Source organism: Macaca mulatta, chromosome 10 (assembly GCF_049350105.2).
Source record: "Macaca mulatta isolate MMU2019108-1 chromosome 10, T2T-MMU8v2.0, whole genome shotgun sequence".
Taxonomy (NCBI): domain Eukaryota; kingdom Metazoa; phylum Chordata; class Mammalia; order Primates; family Cercopithecidae; genus Macaca; species Macaca mulatta.
Genome location: NC_133415.1, coordinates 21,287,509 through 21,298,050, shown reverse-complemented (window position 1 = coordinate 21,298,050; position 10,542 = coordinate 21,287,509).

Below are 10,542 nucleotides of genomic sequence, written 5' to 3'. Positions count from 1 at the left end.
CCCCTTCCCAGCCCTTCCGCCTGACCCTGACCTGAGATCAAGGTGTGCAAGTTGGTTTTCCAAGGCCAGGGAGCTCCTGCAGCCTTGCCCGGGTCCCCACCGCCCCCTCGCCCATCCTCCATGCCCCCAGCTCCTGCCTCTTGCCACATCCCGGACCTGCCCAGCCACGCGTTCCTCCTTCATCGTGCCAGGACGAGCCCTGGTGCCTGCTGCCATTCCCCACCACACACACACCCTGCTTTATCTAGGCTCTTGCCCCCCCATTCTCTCCCAGCAGGGCCTCAGATGTGAGGTGATAAAACTGCCTATCCCAGCTGGCACTTCCCGAACTGGCTCTCCTTCCTCCTTCCTGCCTCCCACCCCACACCTTGTCTCTTCTTTAAGGGACCATGGAGGGCCCCACTTGGCACTTACTGCTCCTATACACTTGCTCTGGGGTCAGCGTACACTACTAGGAGACCCACCTGCCCTGGCCTGGCTCAGGCAATCCCACATCCCAGGACACCCCAACTCAACCCTTCTTCTTACCCCTCCCCCAGCATCTCTTGCACAAGGACCTGACCACTCAGAGCACGTGAACTCTGGACCAGTCCCCAGTCCCATCTCACATCACCTAGACCCCTGTCACCTAACTCAGCCTGGCTTTCCTGACCTGGACCCCAAATCCACGTGACCAGGGGCTCACTGTGGCCTCCACCTATCAAACGCCCGTTGCCAGGCCTGAGTCTCTCGTTAGGCTCAAGAGTTCTCTTGCAGCCACCCCTACATCCACCACCATGCTGCCCAGTGTCTCCTCTGCATCCTTCCAAGCGGACCCCCAGGTCTTGCATGCCTTCTGGCAAGCCAGACCCCACATCAGCCCTATAATCCACCCCTGATCGCTGTTTAATCTCAGCCCCACCCCACAGGAAACAGGAAGTGAGGACAGGGTCTAGAAGACACTGACACTAGGGCCACTTAACCCCAGCCCTGACTGAGGCCCCTCCAGTGCCTCAGTTTCCCCTCCTCTCACGGTACCTGACTTGGTTTGTGCTCCCCAAGTGCTCTGGGCCCCTCGGTGCCCCAGGCCCAGCCTCCCCCTCCTGTCCATGTCCAGGCACCACCTGCTCTGGGCCTCTGGAGGGAAGGCCGGGCAGGGTCTCAGAGCCGCAAGTCCGTGTGCCGCCTGCAACGTGGCTGCGGCCCCCAGGAATCAGCCGCCCAGGCTACGCTCCAGGCCCACTTTGGTCTCTGGGAGTTTGTTTTCTTCCCTCCCTCTCTATGCTGTGTGTGTGTTCCCCGCCCCCAGCCAGCTCCCTCATGGAAGGCACCCTCCCTTCTTGGCTGCCGGCTCCCAGGGTCACGACCCCAGGCCCCACCCTGGAGTGGCAGCCCCAGCCTGGCCCCTTCCAGCTGTGACTTCATCCACAGCCTGTCCTGCTCCTGCAGATGGGGCTTGCTGGGGATATGACCGGTCTCAGGGTGAGCGGGACAGTCCCAGCCACATGGGATCCCCTGACATTGAGCAGGAGTTACCAGGCCAGAACCCAGGAGTGCTGTCTCCAGGTGGCTGTGCCATCCAACTCATCACGGCTCTCCAGGAAGTGAGTGCACCCTCTAGCACGTTCAGCTACCCAGCTGCTTGTTTTCTGCTGATTTTTACCTGCCATCCACAACTCTCTCCTGGAATGTCACAGCTGCTTATTTTTCAGATGGGGAAACCGAGGCTCAGAGAGGTGAAGATACTATGTGTGGCTCACACAAAGAATTAATAACAGAGCCGGGTCTGGAACCCGGGCTTCTGTCTTGCAGGCCACAGCAATCCCTGCAGCACCTCTTGCTCCCAGAGAGTGAAGGGCATGGCAGGTGTGCTCGGGCCACCTTCCTCCAGGAAGCCTCCCCTGCCTCCCACAGCCCCGACCAGCTCACACCAGCCTTGTCCTACCCACTCTTGTTTCAAGTGGGGGCGAGTCTTATTCCTCAACCCTTGAGAGCTCAATGGGGTCTGAGACTCCCTTGTACTCCTGACAGCACCTGGCTCAGGGTTATACCTTGACATGAATAGAGGTTAAGTATTTTTTGAGAAAGCATTTTACAGTTTCCAAAAACCGTCAGTGCCAAGTCTCTTGTGGAAAGGAGACAAAGAGGTCTGAGGGTTTGAAGAATGGACTCTGGCCTCATTCAGAACCAGGTTGGAGGTTTGGCTCTGCCAGTTATGAGCTGAGTGACTTTGGGGAAGGGACTGCCACCTCCTGGCCTCAGTTTCTTCAGCTATAAAATGGGAATAATGGTACCGCCATTGTGGGTTTGCTCTGAGGGCTCAGGGCTCAGCATGGTTCTGGGCACCCAGCAAGCTGCCTCTCTGCATATCACCACCCACTGTGCTGACCTCCCTGTGAAGCAAGGGGTCTTGTCCCCATTTGACAGATGGGGAATCTTGGGTCCATGCCAGGGTGCTGAGTGGGGAAGGCTGGGCAGGAGCAAGACCTCTCAAGCCTCTGCTGATGGTAAATCGAGGCAAGATACCCACGTAGCCTCCAGCTTCCAGGGTGTCCCAGAAAGATCAGACAGGTTGTGGAAGGGGGCTGGCAGGGCAGTGTGCTCAGTCCCCCAGAGCCCCCCTCCTGGCCCCTCACCACCCCCACCCCAAGCCTGATCTGAGGACAGCAGCTGACCTGGCCTTACCGCCCCCAGAAGCTGATTCACCCCCAGGCCCCAACTGAGAAGGAAGGAGACAAACTCAGCTCTGAGGGGCTTGAATCACCAGCCGCCCCCTGCAAAGTCCCAGGGTCGGGGGGGGTGCGGGGGTGGGGATCAGCCCCCTGCCTGTCTGTCTCTTTCCTGGACCCCGGGGCTCTCAGGAGAGAGGGCAGCATGGCAGTGGCATGGGCAGGGGTGGGACGGGAGGTCCCCTCACAGTCAGGCATTCTGTGTGGGCAGCCAGCAGCGGTTACTCACCAGGTAAGCAGCTCTCCGGGCACTGGGGAATTCCCCAAGACCGGTGACCCAGAAACAGCGCTCCGGGCACCCCCGGCTGCCCAGTCTGTCCTCCCTCCTTCCTTCCCCAACTCCTCTGGCCCTGGTACCTGGAAAATGAACAGAGTCCTCAGGTGGGCCTAGGAAGGAAGCCGGGGTCCAGAGGGTGGGTCCCAGGCCCAGGGCTGGTGAGGGGTGGCCAGAGGAGATGGGGAAACTCAGGAATGCCTGGCACAGCCCAGCCAATTGGGCATCCTGGCCAAAAAGGCAAGAGCACCACACTCTTCAATGCTTGAGGAGTGACAGTGTAATGCCACCAGCGGACCGTGCCTCTACTGTTCTCACCCCAGTGGTGTGGGTTCAAATCCCTCCTGCCCCAACCACCAGCTATGTGGCCCGGGGCAACGCGCTTCCTCTCTCACAGCCTCAGTTTTCCCTCTGCAAATGAGAATGCTGTTGTAACAGCCTTGTGGGGCCATCACCGGGATGTTTCCTGGGAAATGTGGACAAACACCTAACGTGTGGCAGCCATTCTAATAAGATCTGGCTATGGCCGAAGAAGGAGCTCAAACCCCAGACCGAGTCAGGGGCTTGGGTTAGGGCTGGGTCCCGTGGTCAGCGCAGTGGGGTCTGAGAGTCAGAGCAGGAGGTGGCTACTGGGTCCTCTCAGTTAATGGAGTCTGGTGTGGGTTTTAGGAGAGTGAGTAGCATCTCAGGGCCTCGGTGGGGGAAATAAGCAGTACTCCCCCCATCTCTGGGCCCTGGAGAGCCCAGCTGTCTTCTGGGGGCTCTTGAGGTCCAGATGCTGGGCCTATCGCCTGCCCCTTCTCACCCTTACTGGATCCAGTCTCTGGCAGCGACCAGCAGTATCCCCTCAGGGCCAACGAGAAGCCAGAAGCCACCCTGGCCTTCTGCCAACTGCTCCCATCATCACCCTGACATTTCCCGACCTACTGTGTCAGGAATCAACCCCCTGGAGATGAATCAGAGTGACTGCATTTTTTTTTCTTCATTTCTGATAGAAATTGCAAGGGAAGCAGCAGCCCCTGATCATTGGCAGGGCCAGCCAGAGGCCTGGCTGTGGCGTTGCGTGGGGCCGGTCCCCCCCAGGGCTCTGTAGAATGGGTTGCTGTCTACCTCAGCCATCAGCATTTCGTGAGCATGGCCTTTGAGACTCTGCAAGCACTTTTACCTCCCCCAGGCTCTCCCTGAATCTCGAACTAGCCTGAGACCATTGCAGGCAGATGTAGAGAGAGCTGTGTTTTCACACTGCGGGCCTCTGCCTCTTCGTGGGCCATGGATTCAATTAGAGGGTTGCCACCAACACTTTCAAAAAGGAAATGGAATAGCGAAATCACCTGGCATCGCCCAGAGCCAGGGCGAGGATCGCTCCATGAAACTTTTTTTCCGGTTGCCTGTGTGTGTCAGTATCTGCATCCTCATCTGGTTGCAAGGTGCAATGTATTTCTTACTGTGGGTGGCAGTCAAAAACATTTGCAAGCCGCTGGTATCGATGTTGAAAGCCAGGCCCAGAGGGGCTGAGGAGTGACTTGCCCAAGGTCACTCAGCAGTGTCTCACGGGGCTCCTGACTTCCCTTCCAGCTCTGGAATGGGCCAGAGGTGCCGCAGGGTAGGACGGGGCAGGGCTGAGCAGGTGCTCAACGGGGGGGACCTGGTGGCACCCTGTGCCGTGACAAAGGCCTCCCAGAGCCCAGCCGCTCACTGTCCACTCCCTTCCGCAGCCTCAGACCCCTGGGCTCTCTGCCCTGCCCCATCCCACCTGGGTGGAGCCCAGGACAGTCACAGGCCTTTCTTTCCTACTCCACCAGGGAGCCTTTCATCCTCACCGCAGGGTGCGGGAAGAGGAAGTGGCCACAGCCACCTTCCCAGGGCAGCCCGAGGCCAAGAGCCCCAGCCTGCAGTAGAGGGCGCACACTTGGGCTCCCTGTGGCCCTGGGACGTGGCTGAGTGTGTTTGTCTGTCTGTCCGAGTCTGAGTGGGCATTTGCCTGAGCATGCGTGTGTAGTGAGTGCCTCTGTGTCTGTGCATGCCTGTGTCTGGTACCGTGTGTGCGTGTGTGGTGTGTGCAAGTGTGTTCACGTGTGTAGATCTGCTTGTACCTTTTGCTTTGTGTGACTGAGAGCTAGATGGTGCACATCTCTGGCTGCTATTGTGAGTTCTCCGTGTGGTTGTGTGAGTGTGTCTGTGTGTGTGTTTGTGTGCACACGTGCCCATGGGCATGAAGCCAGTGCGACTGTGTGTCTGGCCTCGTGTCTGCCTGAGTTTGTGTGGGACTGTGGACCTGGGCACGAGGGCTAGGTGAGCAAGGAGGTCTAACCCTGGGCGTGCACGCGTGCATTTCTGAGCCTCCAGGCCTGCGTGTGCCCCGGCGTGTGTCTCCAACAATCGCTGCTCCTCGCCCTCCAACCCCCGCCCCTGGGAACCATGTGGCAGCCTCACGTCACAGGGGCCACCAGCAGCTGGCTTCCTCCCTACCCCGCCCCAGCCCCTCCTCCCCACACCGCCCTGGCCACCCTGACTCTTGGCACAGGGACAAAGCTGATGTCAGAGGAGAGCTGACAGCTTTCTTCTCCCGCTGGATTTTCCAAAAGAGAGACCACAGCGGCCCCTATTAAATAATTGCGGGGCTGGGGGGTAAAGGAGGGACGTGTCACTCAATGATTTCCTGGACTCGGAGGCCATAAACAGAACAGGAAGTGGCCCAAGGACCTATTCAGCCTGAAACTGGCCGTGCAGAGGTGTGGCCCTGGCCTTCTCTCCTTCCCCTCCCCCCGCCAAGCACACTGGGGCCACCCTGACCTGTCCCAGCGCCCAGGGGAGCCTGAGGGATTGTTCTGAGGATGGTGGGTGGGAGGGTGATGGGAGCCTCCGGTCTGGGGACGGTGATGACATGGAAAGAATAAAGTGGTCCCATCCCACTGGGTGGGGAGGATGGAGGGGCGAGACCTGGCTGAGGTTGGACTATCCTCTTCCCTGGGAAGAGAAGGAAGAGTGAGCTTCCTGGGGTGAGGGGAGGGATGGGGCCAGGTTGGGGAGCCGCTGGTGGGACCTGGGATTGGAGGGGCCAGACCTGCCTCTGTATCTTGCAACTGGGGCGTGATACCTGTCCCCCACCTCCTGCACCTTTGGGTCCCCCTAGACCTCCAGGACCCTCCCAGCCCGGAGTAGTGCCCTTCCTGGGGCACAGGCCCCCGAGGCTTTCATAAGCCTCTCTCCCACCCCCTCCCCACAAAACCAAGCATTACCAAGTGCTCACCAGAAGCCCCTATGGGCTCAAGTCCTGACCCCCATTCTCTGAGGGAGGCATTTTAATCCTCATTTGACAGACTTGGAAACTGAGGCTCACAGAGTGGAATGATTTGTGCCAGGTCACACAGTGTGTAACGGAGCCAGGTCTCCACCCCAGCCCCCTACCCCCAGCCTCCCTAAAACAGGACCCTGGAGGCGCAGGTGTGGTCTGAGCAGCCAGGCCCAGGGGGGTCCCCGCAGAGTCACTCCCTGGAGAGCCCCTCCTTCTGCCTGGACCAGGCCTCCCGGTGGCTGATAAGCCACAGGACTGCATGACACAATCCCGCTCTGATCTTCTGCCCAGCCGAGCCTCCGCCCCCACCCCACCCCTGGACCCTGTTTCCATCTCCTCCCTTTCTGGGTGGGACCAACGCCTGGGCCTGGTGTCATTCATGGTGGGCTGTCCAAAGAGCCAGATTCTCTGTGAACCTCTCGGCTGTCAAGGTCTCTCCTAAGTCCACCCTAGCCAGAGGGCTGGCAGCAGGGGACCCTTGCGGAGGGAGGACAGTGGCCTGTGCCTCCCCACCCTCAGGGGGCCCACGTGCCAGGTGGGGGTGGAGGACTTAGGGCCTGTCTTGGCCCCTACTGGCTTCAGCGTCCCCACTTGGTAAAGGAAAAGCTTGGAGAAGAGATGAGGCTGCGCTGTGGAGGGGAGGAGGCTAAGTGGGCTCTGGAATCAGCCAGACCCCAGGTCCAGGCCCACCTCGGCCACTTACAAACTGTGCAATCTTGGGCAGGTGGCCTGATTGCTCAGGCCTCAGTTCCAACGTCTACCAAATGGGGGAACAGTGTTGTCAACCTGTGAGGTCAGCGATATCCTCCACAAAGGCTGGCCAGCACGGAAGACATACCTTGGTTATTGATATTGCTATTATTTGAGACAGGGACTCATTCTGTTGCCCAGGCTGGAGTGCAGTAGTGCCACCATAGCTCACTGCAGCCTCAATCACACCTGCTCAAGCAATCCTCCTGCCTCGGCCTCCCAAAGTGCTGGGATTACAGGTGTGAGCCACTGCACCAGGCTGTGTTGTTGATATTATCTTAGCTATGGGGCCCAGAGAGGGGAAGTCACTTCTCCAAGGCCACACAGCAAATTAATGGCACATTCCCAATAGTATGTGGACTGGTGACCTCCCAGGGAGCTGGGAACCCTGGGTTTCAGTCCTGATTTGCTTGTGAGAATTCCAGAAGGAAGCTTCTCAGAGTCTCAGTGTCCCTTTCTAGATAAGTCCATGAGTCCCAAAGTGTCTAGAAAAGCTTCTCTGGGGCCGGGCGTGGTGGCTCATGCCTGTAATCCCAACACTTTGGGAAGCCGAGGTGGGCAGATCACCTGAGGTCAGGAGCTCAAGACCAGCCTGACCAACATGGAGAAACCCCGTCTCTACTAAAAATACAAAATTAGCTGGGCGTGGTGGCGCATGCCTGTAATGTCAGCTACTTGGGAGGCTGAGGCACGAGAATCACTTGAACCCAGGAGGCGGAGGTTGCAGTGAGCCGAGATCACACCATTGCACTCCAGCCTGGGCAACAAGAGCGAAACTCCGTCTCAAAAAAACAAAAAACAAAAAAACATGGGGGAACAAAAAGAAAGAAAGAAAAGAGAAAAACAAAAGGTTCTTTAAAGAGTAGCTTGTGGGGAGCAGTGGTGGGGGATATAGAGAGAGACCCAGGTCCCCAGGAAAGTTGGGCCCAGGGCTGGGGGAAGTCCAGGTCCAGGGCTCCCAGACCAGCATTTGACACCCAACCGCCTACCCGGCTCCAAACCACGGGCTGCAGCGCCCCCCACTGCCCAGCGGGCAGCAGGCCCCACGGCCACGGCCTCGCCAGCCCCAGGCCAGCCTGCAGCCGGGGCCTCCCCCAGAGCCAGGTGGGGTGGCATTTGGGGATTTGAGGGGGTGGGTGGAGATGCCTGAGGCTCAGAATGGAGGGTGGGCAGATACAGGCCAAGGCTGGAGAGGGAGGCACCGCTGAGGGGGTCGTGGAGGAGCCTATGCCGTGTCCAGCACCTCCTGGGGAAGCCCTGAGGACCGGCCACAAGGGGGTGCCAGGACCACGTGCCTCTGCCTGGCGGAGACTCTGGGAGGAGGAAGAGGAGGAGGGGGAGGAGAAATTCTCTCTCCTGGCCCTGCTGCCCCTTCCCATTCCCCTCAGACTTCCAGGACGTCCCCTCTCCCCAGCTCCCATTTACAGGTCCTCACGACAGTTCTTCCAAGTGGGAATTACAGTCGCCATTTTAGAGAGGAGACAATTAAGATCCACAGACGTAAAATAAACCAGGGACTCATGGGACAGAGCCCAGGCCCCCACCCGGCCCCAGCGTGCCAGGGAACCCCAGCATCCAGACCCAGGACTGGCCCACCCAGGAGATAGTTTCCCTATCCCCTCAGAAGCCTCTCCCCAGGCCTCGGGAACTGCTGACGGCAAAATTGGGGTCGAGCCCCTTCCCCTCTCATGTCAGGCTCCGTGCAAGGATTTTACCTATATTTTTCCTTTCTCACCACTGTGATCTCATAATTAGATCCATTTTACACAGTGAGTGAGGCACACAGCAGTCAAGTCCTGCACTGGCCCAAGGCCAAAGGCACGGGGGCCTTGAACTTGTCTGACCACATATGCTGGAGCCTGCTATACAGGAACCACCTCTCCATCAGAAGGAAACTGAGGTCTTCATGGGCTCGGCCCCCTGCACTGCTCTGGGGAAAAGAGAACTTGAGGGTCCCTTGGGAATCCAGCACTCAAAACCCCCAGATGACTGACCCCTCCAGGGTCCCAAACAGCCAGGATTCAAATCCAGGCCTCCTTCCAGCCACCGTGTCCAGAGCTCTCTCCTCTGCCCTTTAACACTTTGATGCTCTTTAAACCCTCACATGTCCACATGACACTTTCGCATCTGTTCTCTCCTGCTTAGCCTCGACATCCTCAGAGAGGTGTTCAGGGCGTATCTCACCATGCCCATTGCATAGAAGGGGAAACTGAGGCCTGGAGCATGTGTGAGCCACCAGATGCCCCCTGACCCACAAGGGAGTGAGCGATGTTTGCTTTGGTGGAGGATAAATTTGGAGGCTGGCCTCTACCCCCGGCCCTGCCCCAGGGAGAAGCCTACCGTGGTCTGTGCCTGCACACGCCGCTCTGGATCTGGAAGGTTTGCCAGGTCTTCAGTGGGACACCATCGTCTTCCGGGCCAGGCCCCCTCTGCTTCCCTCTCCTGCTAGATCTTCTCTGGAGTCGGCTCCTCACCCCGCCCCCAACTTGACTTCCCGTCCAGAGCTGGGTGGCCCTGACACTACCCCCACTTCCACACCCGCCCCCAGCTGAATGGCGGGGGGCAGCAGGTGCAGAGGGCCCCGGGTTCCCACCCAGTCTGTGCCTGACACAGGTGGGGGCAGGGTCTTGGAGTGGCCAAGGGGAGAAGCAGGGCTGGGATGTGGGAGGGGGCTTCCTGGTGCCCAATGCCCCTGCCCGGTGCTGCGTGGCGAGGCCGTTGGGGCCTGAGTCACAGCTGACGGGGCCGCGCCCAGCCTGCCTGAGTGACCCAGGCCGGCATAAGGCGATGACTGGGCAGCCCTCCGCATGACCGCAGGGGTCGGCCTTAGGTGTTTTGACTCAGACCTGCCACAGGCCGTGTGCAGCACAGCCAGCCTCCCCTTGTCCCTGTCCCCAGAAGAGTCACAGGGCTGCAGTTCCCCCAACGAGACACTGGGCCCCCTCCCAGGACACCACTCCCTGCCCTAGCACCTACCTCCGAACCTGGGGTGCCACCTGGCCCATCTATCCACCCTTGCCACAAGCTCCAGGGCCCCGCCTGCCCAACCCCCTCCCTCAGAGACCTTCGCCCCTCCCTGAGCCCAGCCCTCCTGAGACGTAGGGAGCTGTAGGGAGCCGTAGGGAGCCGGGCCAGCCTTGGGAGGGCCTCCCCACTCCAAAGGAGCATGGACTGTGACCCTTCCTCGGCACTGAAAAAGGGCTTTTGTGGGGATCCCATGTCCCAGCCCCTGGGTGGAGGGTGGGAGGCAGGCAGGGCAGGTGACAGGACAGGGACAAAGAGAAAAGAGCCGAGAAGAAAGAAAACCACTAAGGAGGGAAAGGGGAAATAAGAGAGAGCCTCAGCCACACTGGCTCAGGGACGGCCCTGCCATCAATGTCGTGTCTGTGCTGTCTCCCAGGGAATCTTTGTCACAGCTGGGAGGTAGGCCAAGTTGGCCCCATTGTACAGAGGGGAAACTGAGGCTCAGCCCGGGCAGGGTACCCAGCTAGGGGGCTGAGGTCTAACTCGTTTTG